Source organism: Leptonychotes weddellii, chromosome X, assembly GCF_054177405.1.
Source record: "Leptonychotes weddellii isolate Sample4059 chromosome X, ASM5417740v2, whole genome shotgun sequence".
Lineage (NCBI taxonomy): Eukaryota > Metazoa > Chordata > Mammalia > Carnivora > Phocidae > Leptonychotes > Leptonychotes weddellii.
In genome coordinates this window covers 23,640,931-23,654,340 of record NC_138385.1, presented here as the reverse complement: position 1 = coordinate 23,654,340, position 13,410 = coordinate 23,640,931, and the positions used below count along the sequence as shown (strand labels likewise).

At 36.2% G+C, this 13,410-nt stretch overlaps 1 pseudogene; it reads right to left on the bottom strand.

Moving 5' to 3' along the window:
- Positions 1–751: 751 nt before the first annotated feature.
- On the bottom strand, positions 752–11,764 carry LOC102746764 (high mobility group protein B1 pseudogene; annotated as a pseudogene).
- Between the last annotated feature and the right edge of the window lie 1,646 nt (positions 11,765–13,410).

Genomic DNA, 13,410 nt, shown 5'->3' with positions numbered 1-13,410 from the left:
CCTTGAAAGAACTTAATATTTTGGAAAGTAATAGATTCATACACATAAATTAACAATAATACTGACTACTGATAATATTTATTGAGTTCACAGCATGTTTCAGACACTGTACTCAGTACTTCATCTTCACACCAACCACCATGAAAGGTACTTCTGTTATTCCTCTTTAACAGATGAGCAAAAGTCCACCTAAACGGATTAAGTCACTTTCACAAGGTCACATAGCCTGTAAGGATTTGAACACATATAGTCTGATTCTGGAAGAGAGATTCGAAGCATGTGTTTGGGGGTGGTCAGAGAAAACCTCTGTTAAAATAGAATATTGGTATTAAATTAATGGCCTGTTAACTACTGGAAACAAGAAAGTGACAACCCTAAATTTTGCCCTACAAGGTTGTGCAGTAATTGGTATGTGTGGTTTTGGTTTTATTTTGGGGGGGGGAGGGGCAGAGGGAGAGGGGCAAGAGAGAATCTTAAACAGACTCCACACCCAGTGTGGAGCCTGATGCGGGGCTCAATTTCACCACCCTGAGACCATGACCTGAGCCAAAATCAAGAGTCGGACGCTGAACTGACTCAGTCACCCAGGAGCCCTGGTGTTTGTGTTTTTTAAACATGAGATGGTAAAGCTATTTCTAACTCAAAAAAAAAATTTTTTTTTACATTTCAATTTTTTCCTTTAAAAGGAGGGAGTTGTGTACAGGGGGGTTAAATGCTTTATAGACAAGAAAATAAACTGCGCTAGAACCAACTTATTCATCATCATCATCTTCTTCTTCATCTTCCTCCTCCTCCTCTTCATCTTCCTCATCATCCTCCTCTTCCTTCTTTTTCTTGCTCTTTTCAGCCTTGACAACTCCCTTTTTTGCCGTATCAGGCTTTCCTTTAGCTCGGTATGCAGGAATATTTTTTTCATATTTTTCCTTCAACTTAGCAGCCTTCTTTTCATAAGGCTGCTTGTCATCTGCCACAGTGTTATTCCACATCTCTCCCAGTTTCTTTACAACATCACCAATGGATAGGCCGGGATGTTCTCCTTTGATTTTTGGGCAATACTCAGAACAAAACAAGAAAAAGGCCGAAGGAGGCCTCTTGAGTGCATTGGGATCCTTGAACTTCTTTTTTGTTTCCCCTTTAAGGGGGGATATAAGTTTTCATTTTTCTTTCATAACGAGCCTTATCCGCCTTTGCCATGTCTTCAAATTTTCCTTTCTCTTTAACAGACATGGTCTTCCACCCTTCTGAGCACTTCTTTTTTTTTTTTTTTTTAAGATTTTATTTATTTGAGAGAGAGAATGAGAGACAGCACAAGAGGGAAGAGGGCAGAGGGAGAAGCAGACCCCCCACTGAGCAGGGAGCCCGATGTGGGACTCAATCCCGGGACTCCAGGATCATGACCTGAGCCGAAGGCAGTCGCTTAACCAACTGAACCACCCAGGCGCCCCTTCTGAGCACTTCTTAGAAAACTCTGAGAACTTGACTGAAGCATCTGGGTGCTTCTTCTTGGGCTCCTCTCTGCAAGTTTGCACAAAGAATGCATATGATGACATTTTGCCTCTCGGCTTCTTAGGATCTCCTTTGCCCGTGTTTAATTATTTTCCTCAGCAAGGCACAGAATCGCCAAGTGCCTGTCTGGCTCTCCCTTACCCCAGCGCTGTCTCTACGGAGCTCAATGTACTGCAATGGCTGTAAGAGCGGGGGCCAGACGCCTCAAAAAGGGTTTTAAAAATAAGGAAGTTCACAACTTTCGTTGTGATCCCAGATTCTACTTAGTTTGCTCTGTCACAATCATGCTATTTTTATCTTTCAAACTTTACAAAGTTTCAATTACTGTTTACAAGTAACAAAAGACTGGTTGATGGCTTCAGACAAGTGCCCAACATGTGTCCTAATTGTTGACACTTAATGAATTTGGAAACTGTCATCTCTGCCTTCACATGACAAAAATATGCTTGAAGCTGTGATAATCTTACTTCTTACAACTAAATAGTATTTAAATAATTGAAATTACTTTTTTTCTGATCAAATCTTCAGAGGGGCAATTGCCAGGAGGACTTTTTTTTCTTTTTAACAGCTGAATGTTATGAAGGAGATATATTAGGTTCCTTCTTCCTTGGGCCACCTTAGGACAATAACCATAAACTTTGTAACCAAGAGGGTAGAAATTGTGACAGATTTATTTCCGTCTCAGCCTTTGTTCAACTGTAAATTCTTTTAGGGCAGAGTCATGTCAGTTATATTTCTCTGCTTCCTATAATATCTAATGCTGTATTTGATGCCTAGTAAGGGTTCAATAAATATATATTGCATATATGAATGGAGATATGATAGTGGAGCTTTTATAGTTGCTTTATCTGTCTGTCTCCCTGCTTGCAAAGAGACAAACTGATTCTTTGTCATTGTTCATTTATTGTGTATTTTATATATGTAAAAATGGATTGTGTTACAATCAAGATAGCCCTGGAAAGTCCACACTTTGAACATTCCCTCTCTAGTTGAACCCAGAGCAATGAGTTAGAGTATAAAAAGAGAAAAATTCAAGTACACAGCTGATCTTAAAAATAAGATAAATCTTTCTGTGGACCATAAATGGAATAGAAATTCAAATGGTGTCAGACTGAAGCTACAGGATTTCTGGGCTTTGAGTTCAAAAGAAGAGACAGTATGGGTGCCTGGGGGACTCAGTTGGTTAAGTGTCCAACTCTTCATTTCAGCTCAGGTCATGATCTCAGGGTCATGAGATCAAGCCCCTCTGCCCCTCCCCTCACACTCCTCCCCCTACCTTGAGCAACCGTGCTCTTTCTTGTTCTCAAACAAAACAAAACAAAACAAAAACAAACAAACAAAATCAGACAGTTGTTTGGTTCCTGTGAATACCCTAGAATAAGTGTCTTAGCATAAATTTGGATGGAAATAAGCCCCCTGCTTAAAACTGAGGGCCATGTTGGGGCTTTCCTGCTTGTTAATACAAGTTGAAAAAAACTCCTGTGGATTGATGCCTAGGTCTGTAATTTATTAAATGTTAAGTATTTAAGGATGAAAAAGATACACATATAACTTTATGATTCTCCTCTGTGATCTGCCCAATATCATTGTAGGGCAGGGACCCTGTACTATCAATATATGATCTGATTCTAGATTGGAGTCCATAAAAGCAGATTAAAGCAATTGGAAAATTTGTAAATAAAGAGAGGTGAGCAGAGGAGACGGGGTGTGTGTATGTGTATGTGAGAGAGAGAGAGACAGATAGAGAATGAGCCATGAAAGAGAGACCAGAACTTTTAAATTCATGAAGATGATTGAGGCCTCTTCACACACACAAAAGTATTTATTCACTACAGAATAAATAGAACTAATAGAATAATCTGAAAGAATCTTTCAAAATAAATATATTAAGGATGTATAAAGAAATAAATGAAGGAATGATATCTTTAAAAACTTGTTTATTTTCATCCTTTATTTCTTTTTAAAGATTTATTTATTTTAGAGATTGAGAGAGAGAGAGAGAGAGAAAACACAAGCTGGGGGAGGGGCAGAGGGAGAGAGTGAATCCTCAAGCAGACTCCCCACTGAGCATGGAACCTGAAGCCAGGCTTGATCCCAGGATCTGGAGATCATGACCTGAGCAGATACCAAGAGTTGGCTGATCAACCAACTGAGCCATCCAGGCAACCCCCTTTATTTTTTTTAAATAAATACCTCAAAAGTTGTAAATACACCTCTAGGTGCCTCTTTATCTGAAACCCACAGATTTTGGTAGGTAGTACTTTCAATATCATTTGTTTCCCAATATTATGTCATCTCCAAGTGTTTTCTTCTAACACTTGTGTTATATGGAGTACAGTTTTGAGTTTCCAAACATATGGAGTTTTTAACTGTCTTTTTATAGTTAGTAACAACTATCATTCTATTTTTTTCAGAGAAGGTGGACTTCATATTGATTTTGGAAATTAGTTGGGAATTCCCTTGTGACCTAATAAGTCACTGATCTTTATAAGAGATGTACTTGTAAAAAATACATATCCTGCCTTTGTCAGGCAAATGATTCTATAAATATTCATTAATTAAAATCTAATTTTATTGTTCAAATATTCCATATCCTTATTAATATTTTGGTCCCTGACCTATCAGTTTTAGGGTAAAAATATTATTAAAATATCCTACTTTGATTGTGGGTTTGTCAACTTCTCCTGGAAGTTCTCTCTGATTTTTTTTTGGTAATGAGATAAAATTCCATAATATAAAATTGATCATTTTAAAGTGTACAATTCAGTAGTGTATAATGCATTTCAATGTTATACAATTATCACCACTATCTAGTTCCAAAACATTTTCATCACCCAAAGGAAACCTCTTAAGCAGTCACTCTTCTCCCCCAAGTCACTGGCAAACACTAGTCTGCTTTCTGAATCTATGAATTTACATATTCTGAATGTTTCATATAAATGGAATCATACAACATGTGGTCTTTTGTGTCTGGCTTCTTTCATTTAGCATAAACTTTTAGAGGTTCATCCATATGGTAACATGTACCAGTACTTCAATCCTTTTTTTTTTGGACCTACACCTAACATTTTAATGAGAGATGTTAGTTGAAGGAACATTATACACAATTTAGTTCCAATGAATTAAGCATATGACCATTCACATACCCTTCTACAGATAACTACAAACACTTGTATCTTAATGAAACATGTTACTTGAAGGACACATTAATACATAGTGTACCTTCTTTTGGGGGTCCTCTAAATACTCTTTATTTCTTTTCTTTTTTTTAAGCTTTTATTTAAATTCCAGTTAATTAACATACAGTGTAATATTAGTTTCAGGTGTACAATATAGTAATTCAACACTTCCATACAACACACAGCACTCATCAGGACAAATGCCCTCCTTAATCCCCATCACCTATTTCCTCCATTCCTCCCACCCACCTCCCCTCTGGTAGCTATCAGTTTGTTCTCTGTAGTTAAGAGTCTGTTTCTTAGTTTACCACTCTCTCTCTCTCTTTTTTCCCCTTTGCTCATTTGTTTTGTTTCTTAAATTTCACATATGAGGGGAATCATATGGTATTTGTCTTTCTCTGACTTATTTCGCTTAGCATAATACTTTCTAATTCATCCATGTCATTGCAAATCACAAGATTTAATTCTTTTTGATGGCTGAGTAATATTCCATTGTATGTACATACCACATCTTCTCTATCCAATCCTTTTTATGACCGAAAAATTGTCCTTTGCATGCATATACCCAGCTTAGTTTATCCATTCATCCACTAATGAACATTTGGGTTATTTCCACATTTTGACTATTGTGACTAATGATGCTTTGTACATTCATGTACAAGTTTTTGTTTGAATACCTGTTTTCAAGTCTTTTGTGTATACATCTGGAAATGGAATTCATGGGTCAGATCATAGCTCTATGTTTAACTGCTGGAAGAACTGTCAAAATGATTTCCACAGTGGCTAAGAACCATTTCACATTCCCATCAGCAATGTGTAAGTGTTCCAATTGCTTCACATCTTCACCAACACTTGTTTTTTTCCATTTTTTAGTTATGGCCATTGTAGGGGTGTGAAATAGAATCTCATTTTAGTTTTGACTTGCATTTCTCTAATGTCTAATGATGTTAGGCATCTTTTAATGTGCTTATTGGACATTTATATATCTTGTTTAGAAAAATGTCTATTCAAGCCGTTTGGCCATTTTAAAATTGGAGTTGTTTTACTTTTTGTCATTGCATTATAAAGTTTCCTTCTATATTCTGGATACTAGATTCTTATCTGATATATGATTTGCAAATATTTTCTCCAACTGTATATGTTGTCTTTTCACCTTCTTTATAATGCCCTTTGGTGCACAGGAGTTTTAAATTCTGATGAAGTTTATCTTTCTTTTTTCTCTCTTTTTTTTTTTTACTTTTGTCGCTTGTGCCTTTGGTGTATCTAAAAAGCCATTGCCAAATCTAAGGTCATAAAGATATATAAGATTGATTCTTCCTTTTCATATAAATAGTGTATCTTCTATTAGTGCTTCTTTCCTTGCATTCTACTTTTTCTGATGGGCATATTACTTCATAAGCTTTATTTTAGTTAGTATTCATTAGCTATACTTTTCATCCATGAGTTAATATTCACCTTTTTTAAAAAGATTCATTTATTTATTTTAGAGAGAGCATGAGCAGGAGGGGCAGAGGCAGAGGGAGGAGAGAAAATCTCAAGCAGACTCTGTACTGAGCTTGGAGCTGGTCATGGGGCTTGATCCCACAACCATGTGATCATGACCTGAGCCAAAATCAAGAGTTGGCCCAACTGACTGCACCACTCACATGCCCCAATATTCATCTTTTATAAGTGGTTTTGTTTCAGTATGTCATTTTAAGTGATATTGAGTTGGATATCTTAAAATGTCTTTATTTTGCCTTCATGCTTGCATATTAGTTTAGCTGAGTATGGAATTCTTCATTGAAAGTTATTTCAATGTGTTGCTGTGATGAGAGGTCTATAGTCAGTCTTAAGTAATTACAGTCTTTGTAAGTAATCAATATTTTCATTCTGTTAGCTTTTAAGATTTCACTTGATGGTCTTCTGTTTCACTGCAGTACTTCTAGGTATCAAATTCATCTTAAATTATGATGCTTAGGACACTTGAGAATTTATATCTTTCTTCAATTCTGGGAAAATTTTTATTATTACCTTTTCAAATACTACTTTCCACTTTATTTTTTCTGAAATTCTCTTACACATATTTTGAAATCTCTCAGTCAAATGCACATGTCTTTTTAACTACATTTCTTGTATTTTTTCCTCCTGCATTATGAATGAATACCTCAGTATTCTCTTCCAAGTCACTGTATCCAGTCCCCAGTTTAACCCACCTAGTTAGTATTCTTTGTGATTGTATTCTTTATTATCAATATTTCTGTCTTGATTGTATTCTTTATTATCAGTATTTCTATTTTTCATTACTACCTATTCTAGTTTCATTTCTAACTTTTGATTTTCAATTCCTTTTTCTTTTTCAATTGATATGGCTATATTTACCTCTTTGAACATGCAACCAATACAGTCTATTGTTTTATTCCTAATATTTAATACAATTGATTTCATTAGCTTATTTCATATGATTCGTGATTTCTGTTTACACAGTCATTTTGAGTGAGTGGTTATTTATGTTTTTCCCTTTATATATTCCTCTCTCTCTTGCCTCCACATGTCCACCAGACCCTCAAAGCAGAGCCACTCTTATAATCATTTTTAGAAATTCCCAGTCTTGTGGTGATATTGAAGACATTTCAAATCCCATAAATATATCAGTGGAGAGCTTGGTTCACTTCCTGTGTTTCTTTTCCCTCCCTAGACCCACAGTTTCTTATAAAGCAGTACCCCCAGGTTGAATGTCAGCAATAGGCTTCTTAGCATCTTTTCAGTGTGAGAGGCCTCCCTTCAGCTCTTGGCTACAGGTAGTATGACTGGCTATGGTACCCATTTCTCATTTGCAGGACTTCATTTTTTCATTTTCTTGTGAGAGCTCAGGCTCTCATAGGTCTTTGTGAATTTAGCTTCACTTTCTACTTTGTGTCTCTATTCCATTTCTATTCATAAGGATATTTATTTTACTGTCAATCTTAGCTATTTTTTTTTAAGTTTCAGTTTTGCCTTTTATCTTTGCTATTTGTTTGATGAAGAAAGGCTATATCACAGAATAAACTTGTGGAAACTTTTAAACCAGATGTTCTTTCTTTCTTTACTCTTCAACTTGTTTCCAGCTGATTTTAATCCTCATCATTTCACTGAGAATGCCTTTAGCAAGGTAACTGAAAGCTGTTATGTTGCTTAAAGCAATACATTGTTCTGTCTTCATCTTACTCAACTTCTCAGCAGCATTCAACAGATTTTGCCATTCTTTCCTTCTTACAATACTTTCCTGTTATTTCCCACGACATACACACCTGATTTTCTGCTATCTCACTCTCTACTACTTTATCTCTGTTTTTGGCTCCTCCTCTGATAGGCCTCTATCATGTTGGAATTCCTTAAGAAAATTCTGGGTTTTATTTTCTTCCCCATCTACACCCTCTCTAGTTTTCAATAATATCTCCAGCCTAGACATGTTTCCTAGGTTCAAGGCACTTACATCAAATACCTTATTTTAACGTATCTTATGGTTCACAGATATTTCCAACAGGAGATGTTAACAATAAAATTTTGATTTCCCCCCAAACTTGTTCATTTCCTAGTCTTACTCATCTCAGAAAACAACAACACTAATTACTTGCTGAAATCAGAAAGTTGGAGTCATCTTTGTTGCTATCCTTTTCCTCACAGTCCATACACATACATGCACATACTTCTAACCCATCAGAACATCCTTGTGATACAACCTCCCAAATATCTCTGAATCCATCTACTTTTCTCCATATCCACTGTCACACTTTAACACAGACTCATCTCTTAGCTGGCTCACTGTGATAACCTTCAAATTGGTCTCCTGTTTCTATTCCCCTTTTTCCATCAGCTCATAATAATCCATTCCACACACAAAGTACCCAGGGTGATATTTTTAATATATAACAGTGTAAACCTTCAATGGTTTTCAAATTCACTAAGAATAAAATTGAAACTCCTTACTGGGACCTACAAACACTGAGTAACTTAGCTCCTAAACAACTAACCAGTTTTACTTAGCACCACTCACTCTCTCATTCATTATGTCCTAAATACAATGACCTTCTCTTAGTTCCTAAGAGAAAACTACCTCACGGCTTTAGCTTGCTCAGTGCTTGCTCTATAATCTTCCTTGGAAGTTTTTTTTTCCTTTCATCTTCATTCATTTTATTTTCTTCTTCTTTTCTTTTATTGAAGTATAGTTGATTCACAGTGTTACATTAGTTTCAGGTGTACAACATAGTGATTTGACAACTGTATACATTATGCCATGCTCACTACAAATGTAGCTATCATCTGTCCCCATACAACACTATTACAATATCATTGACTATATTCCCTATGCTGTACCTTTCTTCCCCATGACTTATTCATTTCATAACTGGAAGCCTGTGTTTCCCATTCTCCTTCATTCATTTTACCTATTCCCCAACACCCTTTTCTTCTAACAGTCACCAGTTTGTTCTCTGTATTTATGGGTCTGTTTTGGTTTTTTTGTTGTTTTTTCATTTGTTTTGTTTTTTAGATTCCACATATGAGTGAAATCATATGGTATTTGTCTTTCTCAGTCTGACTTATTTCACTTAGCATCATACCCTCTAGGTCCATCCATGTTGTTGCAAATGGCAAGATTTCATCCTTTTTTATGTCTGAGTAATATTCCATTGTATATGTGTACCACATCTTCTTTATCTATTTTCTATTTGTCTATTTATGGACACTTTTATTGCTTCCATATCTTGGCTATTGTGAACAATGCTGCAATAAACATAGGGGTGCACATATTTCAAATTAGTGTTTTCATTTTCTTTGGGTAAATACCCAGCAGTGGAATTACTGGATTGTATATTTCTATTTTAAATTTTTGAGGAACCTCATACTATGTTCCACAGTGGTTGCACCAATTTACATTTCCCACCAACAGTGCACAAGGGTACCCTTTTATCCACATCTTTGCCAACACTTGTTATTTCTTGTCTTTTTTTAAATGTATTATTTGTTTCAGGGGTACAGGTCTGTGATTCATCAGTCTTATATAATACCCAGTGCTCATTACAACACATACCCTCCCCAATGTCCATCACCCAGTTACCCCATCCCTCATCCCCACTCCTTGTCTTTTTTATTTTAGCCATTTCTGACAGGAGTAAGGCAATATCTCTTCCTTCAGAGTTTTTTTTTTTTTCTTAAGATTTATTTATTTGACAGAGAGAGACACAGTGAGAGAGGGAACACAAGCAGGGGGAGGGGGAGACGGAGAAGCAGGCCTCCCACCGAGCAAGGAGCCCGATGCGGGGCTCGATCCCAGGACCCTGAGATCATGACCTGAGCTGAAGGCAGACGCTTAACGACTGAGCCACCCAGGCACCCCTTCCTTAAGAGTTTTTTAACAAGTTATTTGCAGGACTACTTCTTGTCATTTAGGTCTCAGTTTATATGCCGCCTTTACACAAAGCCCCTTCACGATTATTAAATAATGTCCCCACATTTTTCTCTGTCATAAAAACTCTGTTTCCTTTCTAGCACTTACTATTGAGTTTGTGTATTTATTTATTACAAAATATTGCAAGATTTTTCTTAGTTATTACTGGATTCATACTGATCAGTAAAATATCTAACACCTCCTCTAGTTCAAAAGCAAAATGGTTAGTGACCTGCCACATACCATTCAGATAGATGCAAAAAGAGAAGCCAGTGGACAAGCACTATATGACTCTTCAAGCCCATGTTTAGATTTTCAGAGGAAAGGTATCTCCACTTTCCTGGGATGTGTTTCCTGGGAGATTTTCCAGAAAAGTGAGAGTACTCCTTGCACATAGACAAAAGAGAATATCCCCTTTACATTCCTGTTTTCAAGGACTATGTTCTACAGAGAAGACTATTCTCATTAAAAATTTTCAAACCATTGAACATTAGTGTCTGCATTAACAGACAGAGCATGCGTGGATTCAACATTATCTACTAATTTTGGGTGAGGAAATGTCATTTGGACTCAAGTCTATGCTTACATAGCTGCTATCGTCTCTCTCTCTCTCTCTCTCTCTCTCACACACACACACACACACACACACTTGACATCTCTAAAAAGTAACTCAAATTCCTCTTCTCCCTCTAGTAAGTCCTAACAAAAACTTAGTGGTATTTAACAAAGTCAGTGACTTCCTAACATTTCGATTACTGTGATGAAAGTACTTGGCACACAGGGGTTTAAGGTCAGTCAGTATCAGCTTATAAACTTTGCAAGAAATATAGAGCAAAGATCTACATATGGACACTTTGTGTTTAATAGTCTTTTGAATAACATTTCAATGGCAATTGAATGTTGCAGCTGTTTGTAATCAATGTAGCACTGGGATCTCTTGAGAATGTATGATATGTAACTGCTGCTGAATTTTGTTTTCAAGCTGGTCTAAATCAGGTGGGTTCTTTTAAAACTAGTGTATTCTATAAGGGCAAAATATGAATAATAAGATATATTCAAACTACCTGGGATTTGAAAGCAATGTTATTCATGAATTCTTTTCTCTCATTTTTCTGCTTGAAACAAGCTACTTAAGGCAAGTTTCCATGTAGCTAAAAATAATGCTATTGATGTGTTCAGTTTCCCAGTTGAAGAGATGAACTTAACTGAGTCATATGCATTCTCTCAAATGGTCTTTCCTGTGACCAAAAGCTAGCATTTGCATGTACACTAGGGGGAAAGGACTAGGAAATTAAAAATCTATACATGGAAGCTGTGACTGATCCTGAATGTGACCAGACTTCACAGGACCTCCCTAACTCAATGAAGGAAAGAAACCAGTGCTCACTCCATAGAAGTTTCCAACCATCTCTGATCAAAAGAATACTTAAATTTTCTGAAAATGTCGTATATATGGGTCATCTGTGTGACTTAATGGCACTTGGAATCTCACTGGTTATATCACTCTTCTCATTAAAAACAGAGCTTATACACCCTTTATTCTGTCTGGTAGTGATCCTTAGCAGAAGTTTCAAGACTTACCTTTCAATGTAATTCTTATTTTTTGCTGAGCACTCAAGTCTTTCCTTTTGGTGCCTGGTAACTCATGGCTGTCTAGGACTTCACAATCCATCTTTCAAAGCCTTCTCTCACAGTTTCTTATGTTTTAGATTTTTCATGTTTCCTATAAAAGTGTCCCTTTTCTATGCCACATTCACTGTTACCTAGAGCTCTTCTGAGAAAAATTTGTTGTTCATTAACATTCTGTACCTTAAGCAGAAAGAATGAATAAAGGCAACAATTTTAGATCCCTACAGACTATTCAAAGAGGTGTAATTGGATCTTTAGATGACATTGATTCTATTCATAGGACAGATGTTTATTGAGCCTTTACTACTTATGCGTAACTATACATATAAAAATGAAGCATTTAGTTTCTCATGGCATCTATCAAATTCCTTCATATTTAATCAAAAGCAGGAAAAAGAGAGATGTGCTATAGATATCTAATGGTAACGTATGATTTCCAAACAGTCTAATCAGAGTAGTATTAATGGGGAGTGTGGCATTTGACCCAGTTTTTGAAAAATGGATAGGATTTCAATGTCTGGAGATTAGAGGTAGAGGATATCCAAGGTGGAGCAAAAGATAAAGGTTGGAAGTGCTGTAAAGATGGAAAAGCACAGGCCTTTAGGAAATGGCAAATAGCTCAATTTGACCAGAGCATAATGTGGTTATATGAGAGATGATGAGGAAAAAGGATCTGAAATATCGAGATAAAGAGTTTGGGTATTATTTATTGAATATTCTTGAGGTAAGGGCTTAGTATAGGGTCAGCATTGCACTAACTATGCTGATTACATCACCTTTGTTAATTAATGAAACAATCTGTAAATACTGTTATTACCATTTATAATATAAAGACATGAAAACTAAGAGAGATAAAATGACTTCTATAACATCACATAGCAATGACAGGCAAAGGTTGAGCTCAGAACAGACCTGTTTACCTCCAAAGCTGGATCTTTTTTTTTTTAATTTTTTTTTAATCTGAGTGTAGGTGACACACAATGTTACATTAGTTTCAGGTGTACAACATAGTTCTTTGACAAGTCTATACATTATGCTAGGCCCACCACAAGTGAGCATCTGTCCTCATCTGTCCCAATATATCACTATTATAATATCCTTGATTATATTCTCTATGCTGTGCCTTTTATTCTGGTGATTTAGTCATTCCATAAGTGGAAGCCTGTATCTCCCACTTTCCTTCACCCATTGTGTCCATCCCCCCAACCCCCTCCACTCTGGCAACCACCAGTTTATTCTCTGTACTTATAGGTCTCAATCTGCCAAAGCTGGAGCTCTTAATGACTGTACTCTATAATCTCCATAAGCTTTAAGGAGATTAATGCATCTTTCTCACAAACATAAGACTAAAGTGAACAGGAAGCAAATATGATGAATTTATTTGGGAAATTGTTGTATTATATCAGGTTTTGAACTAAAGTGGCAAGAGTGAGTGTTAAAGAAACAAAACAAAAGTTATTGGAAAAGAATGGTAGTGTTTAATGACATGGAAAGAATGGAATGAGTCAATGATCAATGGGATGATGATAGTGTTGCTAACAGAAATAGGAAAGTCAAAAAGGAATGTTCAGCAAATCAAAACCACAATGAGATATCACCTGACGTATGTCAGAATGGCTAAAATAAAAAACACAAGAAATGACAAGTTTTGGCAAGGATGTGGAGAAAAAAAGAGCCATCGTGCACTGT